At 44.9% G+C, this 16,729-nt stretch overlaps 1 protein-coding gene across 1 annotated transcript in view; it reads left to right on the top strand.

The window, feature by feature from the left end:
- Positions 1 to 16,729, top strand: part of MYO1E (myosin IE) — a 195,259-nt gene that overhangs the window by 92,681 nt on the left and 85,849 nt on the right. The window lies entirely within an intron of this gene.

Genomic DNA, 16,729 nt, shown 5'->3' with positions numbered 1-16,729 from the left:
ATTTGCATTCCTCTTTTTAGTTCTTCCTTTTTTTTAACTGAAGCGCTTTTGAAGAATTTTAAGCTCTGGATATTTACAAACAAAGATGAGAAAGAGAATTATAATTATATATAATATATGTATATAATATATATTATAATACGCTCCCATGGACCTGTTTCTAAGCTTGTGCAGATCTTACTCTCTTGGCCAATGCTCTGGCCCTTCTGTCCTGCCCCTACTTGGTTATTTAAAGCAAATCCCAGGTTGAGAATCATTTCACTTTGTCACTGAATTAGGATGTGCCTCTCAATGATCGTTCTTACCATACCTGAAAAATGAATAATCCTTTTAAAGTTATCTAGTGTTACCCATATCCGAATTCCATGTCTTGTTTTCACTCAGCTCCCACAAAGGCTCACACAGAGCTCTTAGACGTTTGTGTCTCAGGTCTCCTAATCATTAACTATTTTCTCTGATTGTTTTTGCTTACTTGGCTCTTGTTTGTTAAAGAAAAAGTTATTTGTCCTGCAGAATTTTCCACAGTCTGGGATTAGCTGGTTATGTACTGTGTAACATTGCACTGTCCCCTGGATTTCCTGTAAATTTGTCATTAGATCTAAAAGTTTGATCAGGTTTGGATTTACGATTTTGGCAAAAATGTTTCGTCCGTGATGCTGTGCACTTAGGGCCTGTTGGCCTTTTGGTGTGCTGTTCAGACAACCAGTGGGTCCATCCAATATAAATTCTCATTTCACGTCATGGTTTAGTTAGTGGCTGAAAAATATTTGTTTTCTAATTCTGTCATTCCTTCTACATTTATTACTTGGAATTCTTTTATTGGGTTACTTAAAATACAATTTATTGGGGAAAACTAGATATAAGGCATGATTTGTAGTCTTTACTTACCAGCTTTTGAAACAATGAGTTGATGCCCTTAGCAACCTCCCAGAGTAAACTGTTTTTGTTTTTTGGGTTTTTTTCCAGCGTCTTTCCAAACAAGTGGGTTTTAAATCTGTTACCTGTTTACTTACATGAGGATTTTTCTTTGGGGCTCAAATGGTCCTGTCTTCGGCCATTGAGAGCCGTTTGTATTGGCTCCTACGTCCCTTTGACGTGACCCCAATAGACTTTGATGGTTTCCTTAGTTAAGACGTCAGGCTCTGGGGCGCCTAGGTGGCTCAGTGGGTTAAAGGCTCTGCCTTTGGCTCAGGTCATGATCCCAGGGTCCTGGGATCAAGCCCCGCATCGGGCTCTCTGCTCGGCAGGGGGCCTGCTTCCTCCTCTCTCTCTCTGCCTGCCTCTCTGCCTACTTGTAATCTCTCTCTGTCAAATAAATAAATAAATAAAATCTTAAAAAAAAAACAGATGTCAGGCTCTTAGGGCCCCTGACTGGCTCAGTGGGTGGAGCATGTGGCTCTCCATCTCGGGGTTTGAGTTCTAGCCCCATGTTGGGGGTAGAGATTGCTTTAAAAAAAGAAAAAAGATGAATAAAAGGTATAGGCTCTCTTGTGCATTTTCTGCTGAGCCCTGGAGTCAGCCATGTCACCAAAAAGTTCATTTTACTGGGAAATGGGAATGGGCCTTAGAGACCACCAGTCTAGTAACTAAGAGTGCTAAAAGGCAAAAAAAAGTGAACTTTTTTTAGAAAAACATGAGTACATAGGATAATTTACAGTTCATTTTTAAGATTATAGGGAGGGGCAGGGGGTGGAGGGTTAGGTGAGCCTGGTGGTGGATATTAAGGAGGGCACATACTGTATGGAGCACTGGGTGTGGTGTTATCAACAACAAATCTCAGAACACTAAAAATAAATAAATAAATAAAGTTAAGCTCTAGTTAAAAAAAAAGATTATAGGGTGTTTGCTTCTTTGATATCTATATTTGTACCCCATTTTTCTTTCTTCTTTTTTTTTTAAGATCTATCTATTTTAGAGACCACATGCATGCAAGTGGGGGGAGGGGCAGAGGGATAGAATCTCAAGCAGACTCCTCACTGAGTGTGGAACTCAGCTCTGGGCTCAGTCCCACCACCCATGAGATCCTGACCTGAGCTGAAACCAAGAGTCAGAGACTTAACCAACTGAGCCACCCAAGTGCCCTGTCCCCCATTTTTCTTATGCTGAAAATCTTGGTTCCTGATGACATATCACAGTTAATTGCTTTAAACTGTGTGTGCAAAAAGTATAAATATAAATGAATAAACATATATAATAGATAAAGCAAATAAGTTTTGTTAATGCTTTAAAATAACTAGCAATATTATTAATAGCGCTACTGAGTTCACTTTAAAATTTGTTATTCTTTTGTCCATAGAATGTACAGTTAAAATATTGGATCTTGGGGTGCCTGGGTAGCTCAGTGGGTTAAAGCCTCTGCCTTCGGCTCAGGTCATGATCCCAGGGTCCTAGCAGAGTAGCGCAGCAGAAGCATGCTGGGCCCATGATCCCAGGGTCCTGGGATTGAGCCCCGCATCGGGCGCTTTGCTCAGTGGGAAACCTGCTTCCCTTCCTCTCTCTCTCTGCCTGCCTCTCTGCCTACTTGTGATCTCTGTCTGTCAAATAAATAAAATCTTAAAAAATAATAAAATAAAATAAAATATTGGGTCTTAAAAGTCACTTAAAATAATCCTTTTCCGTGTCATATGTGCCAACCCAACCTAACAATTAGGTTCATTTATTTTATTTTGGATTGTAGGGGTTTACAATTTTTAATTTTAATTCTGTTTTATAATTATATAAAACATTTACATGATTCCAAAGTCAAAGCTATAAGTCAAGAACACTGACGCCTCTCAAGGTAAATACAGATTTCGGGTATTTCAAGGTAAATATAGACTTTGTGACATTTTGCCTCTAAATATTTCCATACGTATCTCTGGAAAATAAAAACATTTCCTTTCTGGGGTGCCTGGGTGGCTCAGTCGGTTAAGTGCTCCGACTCTTTGTTTAAGCTCAGGTCCTCATCTTGCGATCAGGGATCGACCCCTGAGGTGGGCTCCAAGCTGAGGGTCGAGTCCAGTTCCGTTTCTCTATCCCTCTCTTTCCCTCTCTCTTAAATAAATAAATAAAATCTTAAAAATTTTTTTTCTTTCTTAGCACCAGGACCATTATCACAACTAAATAATTAGTCATAATTTAATATCATCTAAAAATAAGCAGTCCACATTCAAATTTCTCGAATTGTTACAAACCTTTCCTTACCTGCTGGCTTACGTAAATCAAGGAACACTGGTTCCATGTGGTCATAAATCTTTTTTTTTAATTAATCAATTTATTTGAGAGAGAGAGCAAGCGCAAGACCGTGAGTGCACGCGAGGGTGGGGAGGGGCTGAGGCAGAGAATCAGTCTCCAGTAGACTCGCCATGAGTGCGGAGCCTGATGTGGGGCTCGATCCCATGACCCTCAGATTGTGAGTGAGCTGAAACCAAGAGTTGCTTAACCGCCTGAGCCACCCAGACGCCCCTCGCCTTTTCCCCCTCAATGGTCGTGAATCTTTCTTTTTTCCTTTTTTTTTTTTTTTTTTAATTCTACTATAGTTTCCCTACTTCCACCGTTGTATTTTCATGATGTTGACTTGGTGAAAAGAAAGATCCCAATTCCGTGTAGACACACCTTCTCAATTTGTCTAATTGCTCCCTGATGGTCTCGTTACACTAATTCCTATGACTGACTCTTCTGTAAATTGGAAGTTAGATCTATGTACTTAATTAGATGCAGGTCAAGTCCCTTTGGAAGGGATTCTTAGGTGCTGATGAGTTATTGCTTAGGAGGAAATGTTTCTGTGTCACTGACCACTGGATTAGGTGGGAGGCGTTTTCTTGACCGGAGCTGAAGGAGAGAGTATAGGGTGCCCTTTGTCCTTCCTTCTGGGACTCTAATGAGATGAGAAAGAAGGGAATGGTCTTGTTGCCTGAGCTTCACGAGTCTGGAAGCTGCTTCAGGGACCCAGCCCAAACGTCGCCTGCTCAAAATCCCCCTCACCGTCACTGCAGGTGTGCGGGCACAGAAGCGGGATGCGTGCCTTTTCCAGAATCCTGCTGCTGTTCAGGTGGCAAAGACTTGAAGACTTGCTCCAAAGATTTCTGGGGTGGCGGCTGTGCTATTAATTCAGGAGAAGGTAGAACAAATTTCTGCTTTGGCTCCTGAACTAACTACTCAGACTTCGGCCACGCTTCACAGGTTAAGGCATAGTCCTGCGGAAGGCCGCTTGCCCTTCAGACACCGGCTGCAAGTTTGGGGGTACCCAGAGCACCCTCACTTCTGACTAGCTGGATCCAAGTTCAGGGGTTCCTTCCCACCACCACCTTAGGTTCGATAATTTACCAGATTGGCTCACCGAGCTTAAAAAAGTGCTGTACTTGCGGTTACAGTTTTATTATGGCAAAAGGATACGCATCAGAACTGGACCAAAGAAGGTCTGGGAGGGGTCCAAATGGGAAGCTTCTGGTCATCCTCTCCCCCTGGAGTCATGGATGGTGTTACCTCCTTCCAGTTATGATGTGTGTGTTGGCCACGTAGCCTTGCTACGCAGGGAAGTTTACCCGAACCTTTGTTGTGCAGTTTTAATCTGGACTCACTCCTGTACTGCCCCCCAGACCCCCTACTCCCCACCCCCCCCATCCCCTCAGCCCCCGTGATTTCGGGCTAATGCCTATGGTCTCTAGTTCTTCCAGGGGCCAGTACTTCTATGATGCTTTCCAAAGCCCTTACATTAATTACTGTTACCGAAAGCCCCCAGGCAAACAGAGGCACTCGAATCCCGCAGGACCTCTGACGTCTCTCCGGGTTTTGGAACTCTTTCTTCCAAGTAATGCTGGAGGGAAGAGAGAGCAGGGAAATGCTGTTTTCCGTAGACACGCCCAAGTTTGCAAGCCTTCGCAACCACTGGCGCTGGGAGAGTTGGGGACTGAGTGGAATGCTGCTTGCCCAAATGCATTTGGGAACAGAAAACAAACCCATTGTTCTGGGGGCTGGAAGGGAAGCCCGCTCTTATATTAAGGACTTCTGCCACGGCTGGTAAGACTGGGAGTTTTTAGAATCATCCCATTAGGAAATAAAAAATTAATGATGGCCTCATCTCTCCCATGTTCTTTTAGACCTTCCCCTCCCACGTTCCCAGGTATGACACTCTTTAGAGGGGAGGATGGCAGCACATAAAGGCGGTATTATCAGTTTCCTCCCAGGACTGCTCATGTTTTCCTAAGAGGTGGATATGGTGACAGGATGGATTGGCAGCTGGACTATTCAGGGACTAGAAATCATAGCAGATTGAATTTAAGAAGAAAGAACTTGGGGCGTCTGGGTGGCTCAGTGGGTTAAAGCCTCTGCCTTCGGCTCAGGTCATGATCCCACGGTCCTGGATCGAGCCTGGCATCAGGCTCTCTGCTCAGCAGGGAGCCTGCTTCCTCCTCTCTCTCTGCCTACCTGTGATCTCTGTCTGTCAAATAAATAAATAAAAATCTTTTTTTTTTAAAATCATAAGAAAGAACTCAAGGAAGAAGACAGGTGTTTTCTCAAGTTCAGGCCTCCATCCAAGCTTTGGTCCTGAGTTTTGCAAACATTTATAGACTTGACTTGTCAAAATAGTTGCACTGGGGCAGCCTCGGAGAGGTTGTGGCCAAGCACAGCATGAACGAGAGTGAACTAGACTTCCAAGCATGATTTTATAAGGAGGATTCTGCCCTGGACAGCTCAGTTCATTATTTCCCTGGAACAGAGTCCACGAGGGGAGCCAGATTCCCATTTTAGGGTGGAATTCAGGGCAGGGGGATGATCACATTGGCTCCTGCCATCAGATCATGGCCCCTGCCTCTATCTGGAGATAGTGAAATAGGGTATTCTTCTCCTCCGTGGTCTGTTTACCTGGGGAACACCCAGCATTTCTGCTGTTTATTTTCCTACCCTGACTCCCATGTAGGTCCACCCCCTTTTAGTAACCCGCACTCTCCTGCCAGCCTGTGCCATCCTAGTCATGAATAAACACCCGGGATTCGCCTTAGGTGTTCCCCGAGTCTTCTCCAACAGCCCACGGGCAGATAGGTCAGGAGAAGGGCTGCCCTACATGTTACTTTCATCCACCGTCCCTTGCGTTCTCTAGTTGAACTTTCCAGGTCTAAAGACTTCCAATGCCTGAATTGCCTTATAATTTCAGTGGCTCTAAAGACGTGGAGGCCCCACATCTAGAGGGTCCGTTTCAGCTGATTTCTGGTGGTGGGCCCCAAGCCTCAGTATCTTTTTTCAGGCTTCCCAATTTTTCTAGTTGAGAACCAGGATGAAGGCAACTGGAATCCTAATTCCTAGTTGGCGTCTTGTGTTGAAGCACCCCTACCATGGGCAGCGAGCAAACCCACCCCACCCCCTACCCCCACCCTCGCCTCTGCTGGGCACTCTCTGCCCAGGTGGTCTCATCCTCCTCTCTGGGTCTTGACATTATTATTTCTCAAGGTTTCATGCAGGAAGGAGGCTTGAGAACTAAGATCCTCCAACTAGTAAATGGCAGAATCTCTGTTTGAACTTGGCCCTGTCTGACCTTAAACCCCCTGTACTTTCTCTGCACCCTATTGTCAGTGACCCCTCTCTGTGTCTCAGACATCCCACATTTCCCTGGAGGTGATAAAGCTACCATACACTGTGAGGAAAGGTTAGTTATCCAGGACTTGAGCTCCTGTGGTGAAGGTCTTCTCCGCCCGAACCACAGATGCTTGCTTGAACCTAATCCTTAATAGGTTGTTGGCCATGATGCCTTCTGTAACCCAGGAGGCGGATGGTTGTGCTTTGTCACCAATAGAAGGCAGGCACATGGAATTTCTGAACGAACATGACCTTATGAATATGTGAATCTCAGTTTCTTCCTGGAAGTGAAAACGCATGTATGTACTAGATGGGGTTTTTTGTTTTTTGTTTTTTGTCCATACCTGGGCCATTTCTCCTTTTTTTCTTTTTCTTTTTTTCAGTTAACATCTAACGTATTATTTGTTTCAGGGGTACAGGTCTGTGAGTCATCAGTCTTACACAATTCAAACACTCACCATAGCACAGACCCTCCCCAGCCCATCACCCAGCTGCCCCATCCCTCCCACCTCCCTCCCCTCCAGCAACCCTCAGTTTGTTTCCTGAGATTAAGAGTCTCTCATGGTCTCCCTCCCCATCCCATCTAGTTTCATTTTTCCCTGGGCCATTTCTTAATCTTGATTTCCTTGTTAGTCCTGAATAGGTGTGAGGGAATTACCGTTATGGATCCTTGCATTTAGTGCATTCTGTTAAAGAAGCCTTCATCAGTGGAGGAAATCAGCAGGTCAGTTTCCGAAATAAGCCCCTTCTCACCCCATACTGTGTCCCTTGCAAGCCACGTAGTTTTAAATGTGTGCATTTATCAAAGATACCCTCATGTGCTATCAAAAATTATGCATACTTGGCACGTAAAAGTAAAATAACAATGTATTATAAAGTTGAACTATAGGAAATAATAGAATTCTAATAATTATTAAATAAACATTTAATATATACTCATTTTGTTTACCTTTTCAGAATTTAGGAGATCTCTTGATTTGGTTAATACCTGTTTAAGAAGCTACCTTGAAGGGTTTCAATGCATATGTTCCTTTGACAAATTTATAAGGAGGCATATTTAAATTATCTGAGTTCTTCACAACTTAAAAATTGGGGTCACTTGGGGCGCCTGGGTGGCTCAGTGGGTTGAGCCACTGCCTTTGGCTCAGGTCATGATCTCGGGGTCCTGGGATCGAGTCCCGCATCGGGCTCTCTGCTCAGCAGGGAGCCTGCTTCCTCCTCTCTCTCTCTCTCTCTCTCTCTCTGCCTACCTCTCTATCTACTTGTGATCTCTTTCTGTCAAATAAATAAATGGAATCTTTAAAAAAAAATTGGGGTCACTCTATCAAATGGCTGTTAACACTTGAAGACATGAGAAAGAACTCCAATTGTGGGAAATGAGAGAGACTGGATTTCCAGTGCAGGCCTTTTTCCTAACCTGCAGGTTCAAAAACTATGGCCTATTGCATGTTTTTGTGAATAAAGTCTCACTGGAACCAAGTGTTAGCCATCTGTGTCCATATTATCTTTGACTGCCTCTGTGCTACACTGTCACAGCTGGGTAGTGACGGAGACCGTACCTAGGCCTTTATGGGGAAAAGTTGAGCAGCTCCTGCCTGACGCACAAGTTTCAGTGTAATAATCCCATGTCTGTGACATGCAGCATCTCAAATTTCACAAATTCATGATGGTTCTTCTTATCTTACCCCCGAACATACTCCTTTACCAACTCTCTCTTTTCCCACCATGGTTGCTAGATGAATGCTTTCAAACTGTTGTCCATTAATGTTGTCATTTAAACTGTTCACTTCTGCCAAAATATCTCAGTGGCTCTCCATTGCCTAGTAGGGTCCAAAGTCCGTGGCTCTAGTAGAGACCAAAGTCCCTAACTTGGGACACCTCCCACTTTATTTTCTACTGTTCTAACCAAATTGCTGGGGTTTTTTTTTGTTTGTTTGGGTTTTTTTGTTTTTTGTGTTTTGGTTTTTTGCCCTCCAATGGGTCAGGTTCACTTCTACCTTCAAGTCCTTGCCTGGGTAGTTCTCCCGGCCCCTCCTCACCTGCCCCAGCCTTTCTCATCAACCTCAAGCCAGTCATCTCTCCATTTCCTGAATTTCAGTAGCGCCTCATATAGCCCTCATTTTCACCTACTTAGTATCATGATTATTTAATTTGCATGTGCTTATTTTAAGTAGCTTTTCAATCCTTGATGACTAGAAACTGGTGTTAGGCTTCCGGGTTTCTCCGGTACACACCATAAATGTTTATTTCATGATGCTTTTGAAACCAAAACACTTGAAAGAAGCTCTAAGTGCTATTTGTGTTTACGTGAGGGGGAGATCACTTTGGACTAGAACAGTCAGCAAAGGTGTCGTGGAGATGCTGGGACTTGATTTGAGCCCTCCCCACCAGATGTGTAGGAGGAAGAAAACCTGAATGGTTTGAAAGCCTCTGGAACCCACACTGTGTGATGGGGAGAAAGTGAGGAGGATATCAGTGTGGTTGTTAAAGGTTTCTATTGACACGTTGTCTTCATAAATTACTTGCGGGCCAGTTCTACTTCTGTTTCTGCATCGTAGCCATGTAGCATTTGAGTAGCCCTGCCGGGAGGTAAGTGTGATTGGGTGACAGGTCCCTCCTTGAATGACAGGCTGGGTGATCTGGGGTAAGCCTGTGCGGGGACACAGTGCACAAAAGGCTGGTTGACAAAAGGAAGTCTGTGTGTAAGAAGAGGTGAGATCTTGAGGGCATGCAGGTAGCTGGGGAGGTTATGAGGCCCTGACCTGAGCTGGAAAGGTGAAGAAGAAACTGATGTGTGACATCAGGATGTGTGACATCAGGATGGGCACCGGCATGGGGACTCTGGACAGTGCCAGCAGGTGAACACAACCACTCGAGCTCTGTCAGTGTCATTGACGATGATGAGCTCCTGAAGACACAAGTAGACACTGAGAGTCCATTATATGGCAACCCATGTCCACTTGGCTCATGTGTCTTCTGCGCTACAAAATGCAGAATTTGGGTTTGTGTTATAGAACTACATCTGTGATGCCTTTGAATCTCCCAGAGACATCATTGCCAATCTGTTTAATAAAATAATTGTGTCAGGGGAACTGGGTGGCTCAGTTGGTGAAGCATCTGTCTTGGGCTCAGGTCATGATCCCAGGGTCCTGGGATCTCCCTCCCTCCCCCTGCTCATGCATGCTCTCTCTCTCTTTTTGTCTCTCTCTCTCTCCCTCTCAAATAAATAAAGAAAATCTTTTAAAAAAATAAAATAGTTATGTGGTAAGAGGTAAATCGTGTGGTAAAAGGGGAGGGAGAACCAGCAGGTTTTTGTGTATTTTTTTACCATCTATATTTCCAGACAAGAGCTCGGCAGTGTTTCTGGGGCCCTTGCCAGGTGACCTCTGTGGGGACCTAAGGGGCTATGAAGAACATGTATGTGGCAGTTGTATTGCTGCTATCAAAAATGAATTCCCGGGGTGCCTGGGTGGCTCAGTGGGTTGGGGCCTTTGCCTTTGGCCAGAGTCCTGGGATCGAGCCCCTCGTCGGGCTCTCTGCTCAGCCGGGAGCCTGCTTCCCTCTGTCTGCCTGCCTCTCTGCCTCCTTGTGATCTCTGCCAGTCAAAAAATAAATAAAATCTTAAAAAAAAAAATATGAATTCCTATCCCTTTCGGCCCCCGTCAGCGATTGCCATCCTGGCTTGTTTTAAAACCGTGTTGTCAATTTGAAAGCATTGCATTGGGGGCAGTTCCTAATTTTATTTTTTGCTTTGAAATATTCTGCTGCATTTGTTTTCCAAAGACGAGGGCATTCTGTCCTTAATGTGTCCCACACCAGTTTGTAAAGTCTTGAAAGGTGGCATCCTGAATCCGTGCCAAGTAAATATTGTTTTAGGAATAAATAAAGACCTGAGAGATAGTTTGAAGATATGTCCCTGGCACTGGGTGACTGAATATGAAAACCTTCATAGAGGAAAAGGAGATAGCTGTCACAATTGGGTCTAAGATTTCTGAATTATCTGCTTCAAAAGACATTTTGGATTTGGAATCCCTAAGCTTTGGAGTAATAAAGGTTAAAGATGAAAAGATTAAAAAAAAAAAATCAGAGCCCCTCTAATATTTGGCTTGTGTCCCGTCTCCGTTCTCTGTGTCTGCACCATCAAGTGTCTCATGGATTCTCAAGCTACCTTCCTGTCTTTGATGTATTTCAGGAACCTTTTATTATTAGCATTGGAGCTTCTGTTTCTTTGGTCCACCTGACTTGTTTATCCCAGCAGCCTTGGCCTTTGAGGCTCCCTGTCCCTCTGGCCAGGCTTTGGGAGACCCTGTCAGCTCACACCCAGGGCTGGGCTCTGCATGAGAACTGCCCTCTGGCTGAGAGCTTTGAAGAGAACGACCTCAAATCTGCCCTGTCCCCCAAGCTCGCTGCAACTCTTACCTTCCAGCTGGTGTGATGGTAGAAATTCCTTTACCACCAAAGAATGTTATTCAGGAAGCCTGACTCACTCGCTAATTAATATTATCCCAAATCATAATCGTAGCCCCTTTTGGAGTCCTTGCTTTAAAAAGTCTCTACATTTTTCAGTTGTATCATTGACAGCCAGGCAGACGAGGTGTTCCTGCCCCACTTCTCACCCCACGCCCCAGCTTTGCACGTCAAGAAATGGAGTCTCAGCGGCAAAGGAACCATGTTAAACATCTCACATTTGCAATGCGGCAAAGCCGCACTCTGAGCCGGGGCTGCTCAACTCCGTTATTATACTCTTTGCACGTCTCCCTGATGCGCTGAGCCAACAGGTGTCAGGTTAGCTGGGTGATCATCTGTTAGCACCCACAGTCACGTGGTGTAGTAGAAAGAAAGACCGTGGGGGCTGAGTCACAGGGTGGACTCAGTTCTGTTCGTCTGAAGTCTGTGACCTCGGCAAGCTTCAGTCGCTTCAGCTACAAACGAGGATTAATGCCTTAAAAGAATAGAGGGAAAGCCAAAAGAAGAAATACACATAAATACAGGTTTTCTTTTCTTTTCTTTTTTTAGATTTTATTTATTTATTTGACAGACAGAGAGCACAAGTAGGCAGAGAGGCAGGCAGAGAGGGGTGGTGGGAGGCAGGCTTCCCGCTGAGCAGAGAGCCTGATGGGGGGCTCGATCCCAGGACCCTGAGACCATGACCTGAGCTGAAGGCAGAGGCTTAACCCACTGAGCCACCTAGGCGCCCCTAAATACAGGTTTTCTTAAAAGATTTTATTTTTATTTATAAGAGAGAGAGCGCACGAGTGGAACGGGGCAGGGAGAGGGAGAAGCAGACTCCATGGCTGAGCAGGGATCCTGACTCGGGGCTCGATCCCAGGACCCCAGGATCATGACCTGAGCCGGAGGCAGACACTTAACTGAGTGAGCCACACAGGCATCCCCAGGGATGTTTTTGAACTGTGAAGGAGTGCTGTAAAGTATCTGCTAATAACATTGAAAAGAATTTCAAAACTAGTAAGTAAGTAGCTGAGCTGGGGCTCAAACTTGGTCTTCAGACTAAACATTCGAGGCTTTTTTTAGTGCGTCAGCCTGGGTGGAGAAGAGCGTTGCCATGAGCCGGTTTTCTTGGCAAACTGTAGACGAACTTTGTGTCTGCTTGACAACACTGATTGGGAGGAAACAAGAGCTCTCTGTCTTGTTCACACTTCCCTTGTTACGTTCAAGAGTGAATTTTTATCATTCACTCGGTGGCTTTGGCAGGTCTGTGATTACACCCTTCGCTATGGCACGAACTTTAGGATTTATTTTTCAGTGTTGGGACGGGCTGTGACTGATCACCCCTTTCTGTGTTGCCCTGGAATCCCCCAGGTGGGCACAGAGCTGCTTCCCTTCAGACCTGGTTCTTGCCCAGATCCAGGAGGGCTGCCAGGAAGGGAATGTGTGAATTGAATCTTTGGAGGAGGCTGTCCCGAACTTTCTCTGGTGTGTTTCTCCGTCTTGATCACATGGGATCACAGGGATGCAGGCTATTATTTGTCACTTTCCACCGTCTGTGAGATAATCAATGTTTTTGGCAGAAGCCCTAATTAGGGAGGTGTCTATCTGTAAAGACTCGGGTGTAGTGAAAAGTTTGATGATGCTATGAACCGTGATACTCATGGAGTGACTTTGCAAAACACTGTTGATTTTAACTGACCAGCTAACCTGTATGAGGATTTTAAATATATGCCTTGATCAGAAGTGGTAGAGCCAGACTCCTTTCCTAGCAATGCCGCTCCCTGGCTGTGTGTCCCTGAGCGAACTGTGTAGTGTTTCTTATCAAAGAATGCGTCAGAGAGCGCCTACCCCACAGGTCTCACTCAGGTCAGATGATTGATGGATGTGAAGCTTGTGCAACAGTCCCTGACATGCCTTAGCTGCTTACTCCCTGTGCAGTGCTGCAGTGATACCATCTACTAGTTGACTCCTTTCAAATCTTTGGAATTGATGTTATTTCTCATCTTCTGGACTATTTCTCAGACACACATATGTTCATCTTTTGAACTCTGGAATCAGGAAACTGTATTTTTCACTGTATTTTTTTACCGTTAGGTTATACCTTTTGAACTAAGAGTCAAGTTGAATACTAGTATGTCCCGATATCCAAAAGTAGGGTTTGAGAGAATCCGTCCCAGCAGGAAGATTTCAGAACTTTATTGTCTTCTCAGTCCCCTGCCATGTTGACACAGTCGGCCTCCAGCTCCTTTGGTTCCCAGAACACTGTGTTCATCCTTTTCCTTTCCCTCATGCCTCTACCACCTTTCCAGCTTGTTCTCCTTGGGGAGCTTCTTTCTCAGCGCTCCCGAAATGTCAGTGGTCCCCATTGCTTTTGACATGCTTGGAGCTGCCAGCAACAAAAAAATCTAATTCAACCTGGCTGAGAAATTAAGGCAATTTATTTTTTTAAAATTTTTTAAGTTAACATGTAATGTATTATTAGCTCCAGGGGTACAGGTCTGTGAATCGCCAGGTTTACACACTTCACAGCACTCACCATAGCACATACCCTCCCCAATGTCCATAACCCAACCACCCTCTCCATATCCCCCTCCCCCCAGCAACCCTCAGTTTGTTTTGTGAGATTAAGAGTCTCTTATGGTTTGTCTCCCTCCCAATCCCATCTTGTTTCATTTATTCTTTTCCTACCCCCCCAAACCCCCCACGTTGCATCTCCACTTCCTCATAACAGGGAGATGATATGATAGTTGTCTTTCTCCGATTGACTTGTTTCGCTAAGCATGATACCCTCTAGTTCCATCCATGTCGTCGCAAATGGCAAGATTTCATTTCTTTTGATGGCTGCATAGTATTCCATTGTGTGTGTGTGTGTGTGTGTGTGTGTGTGTGTGTGTATCACATCTTCTTTATCCATTCATCTGTTGTTGGACATCTAGGTTCTTTCCATAGTTTGGCTACTGTGGACATTGCTTCTATAAACATTCGGGTGCACATGCCCCTTTGGATCACTACGTTTGTATGTTTAGGGTAAATACCCAGTAGTGCAATTGCTGGGTCATAGGATAGCTCTATTTTCAACTTTTTGAGGAACCTCCATGCTGTTTTCCAGAGTGGTTGCACCAGCTTGCACTCCCACCAACAGTGTAGGAGGGTTCCCCTTTCTCCGCATCCTCGCCAACATCTGTCATTTCCTGACTGGTTAATTTTAGCCATTCTGACTAGTGGGAGGTGGTATCTCATTGTAGTTTTGATTTGCATTTCCTTGATGCCGAGTGATGTGGAGCACTTTTTCATGTGTCAGTTGGCCATTTGGATGTCTTTGCAGAAATGTCTGTTCATGTCCTCTGCCCATTTCTTGATTGGATTATTTGTTCTTTGGGTGTTGAGTTTGCTAAGCTCTTTATAGATTTTGGATACTAGCCCTTAATCCGATATGTTGTTTGCAAATATCTTCTCCCATTCTGTCAGTTGTAAATTAAGGCAATTTATTATCCCACGTAACAGAACATGGAGAGATCGTGGGGACCTCAGGGCTGGTGGCTCGGTGGTCCATTGATGATCAGGGACTCAGTTTCTTTCCACCTCTCTGCGTCACCATCCAGACATCCTAAGATTTGTTCTGGTTCCCTTGGGTGGTTGCAAGTGGCTACCAGGGGCAATCAGAGTAACGTCCTTCCTTACATCCTAGAGGGGAGAGGAGCCTCTCCCATGAGTCCTACCTTAATTCTAATGCGACAACTTTGTTCACATGGACTCTTGAGCTGCTGGGAGTGCGGGTCAGGTGCAGATGGGCTCCTCTGAGCATGGGACCAGCCTCTCTATGGCTGGTGTACCAGACAGGATCCCTGAACCAAGTCAGGAAATTGCCAGGGAAGGGGAGGGTGGGGAAAAGAGCTTGAGGAGTGGGAACCACCAGTGGCCACTACAGTCCCCAAGGTCCCAGTGCAGTCAGCACTCAGGCATGCTTCTCTTTGGTAGTCCCACTTCCTCTCACTCCCATCCTGGTATTCTCATCCAGAACCTTTCCCTGTGCGTCAGGCTCCCATTTTCAACTACCTGCTGGCCATACCTATTAGCCACTGATCCAGACAACTTACAAGGGGGAGAATATATACATTCATGTGTACACAGGTGACCAGATACTCCATCTACATCTTCCTTCGCGTCCTCAGATTTGCAACGTTTCCTCTAAACTCTTTTAAGTAATTTATTTTGAAATAATTCCAGTTGTACAGAAAAATGGTCAGAATAGTTCAAGCAACTGTCTTCTTCACCTAGTCTCCCCAACTGGTAACATTTGGCCACATTTACGCTCTCTCCCACCCCTTCCTTCAAGCATATGCGCATAGACACAGTTATTGATATTACTGGTGATGTTAATATTTTTCTGAACCTTTTAAGATCAAGCTGCAGATGTGATAACTCGTGACCCCTAAACTCTCCAGTGTGTATTTCCTGAAAACAAGATGTTTTCCTACCTAACCGGTTATAATACTCCAGACCAGGACACTGATCATGGTCCAACCCCACCTAACCCATAGACCCTATTTACATTTTTTTACCAGTTCTCTCCCAAATATCTCTTTCCATTCTGCTGCAGGATTCTTTCCAGGAATACATGTCTTTTCAGACTCTGTCATTTTGGAATAGTTCCCCAGATTGCACTCAGGGGACACACTGCAAGGTTTTACCCAATATGTGTATTTCCTGCTCTTTACAGTTTTAAAGAGTTCAGGCATTACATTCAGTGGGCTGACCTCAGCGTGGGTCTGTCTTGTGATTCCTTCTGGCCAGACTCAGGTTATTCCTGCTGAGCAGGACTTCCTTAGAAACAACACTGTGCTCTTGAGCAATTGGTTGGACCCGTATGTGTCTGCTATGTTTCCTCTGATTAAGTTCTCCATATTTTCTTTTAGGATAAGTTAGCGTTTTGTGGGCCTGTTTTGAGGGGCAGAATCCTGCCCCTCATTAAACCATCGTCCACTGTAGCATCCACTGAGGACTGTGGCCCAGACCTGTCACCTAAATGACGGTCGCCAAATGGTGGTGCTCTGTTTCCATCATTTCTTCTGTGTTCATTCGTTGGCACTCTACAATAAGACAGAGTTTTCCCTTCTCCCATGTTCTTGATTGATCTCATATTATGGTAGTACGCTCAGACTGTACTCAGTGATCAGAATCCAGTACTGTCATGATCTCCATCAGCGGGAGCCCTTTCAAGCTGGCTCTCGTGAGTTGGACATGTCCACGTCAGATAGTGTACGTCTCTACTTTTGGACACTACTACGTGTTCTAGGCTCAGCTTGCGTTTTCCCTTGGCCCAGCCTTGGAATTGGCTATTTCTCCGAGAAGGCTTGGTCCCTTCTGTTTATTTTATAATCTGTACATATACACTATACACACTATACATACACTACACACACACACACTTACACACACTTTATGACTTTCTGTGTCACCTTTCTTTCTAATAGTCAAAATGGATGTCTTTAATACCAATCCAACCCCTCAAGGTTCTTTCTTCTTTTCAGATTTGTTAATACTTTCTCTGACAAGGAGAGTCTTGTTTCACATTATTTTCAATTTCCTTATTGCTCAGTCAAATTTATGTGCTCAATCTACTCAGTCCCCCATCGCTAGCCATCTCTTCCATTCATTAACTCCACGCTCCCCTCAACCTCCCTGTGGCTCTGAGGCCCAGCCCACCATGCCCACTGGCCCCCACCTC

This window comes from Neovison vison, chromosome 13 (assembly GCF_020171115.1).
Source record: "Neovison vison isolate M4711 chromosome 13, ASM_NN_V1, whole genome shotgun sequence".
Classification (NCBI taxonomy): Eukaryota; Metazoa; Chordata; class Mammalia; order Carnivora; family Mustelidae; genus Neogale; species Neogale vison.
This window is presented reverse-complemented; position numbering and strand designations above follow the sequence as displayed.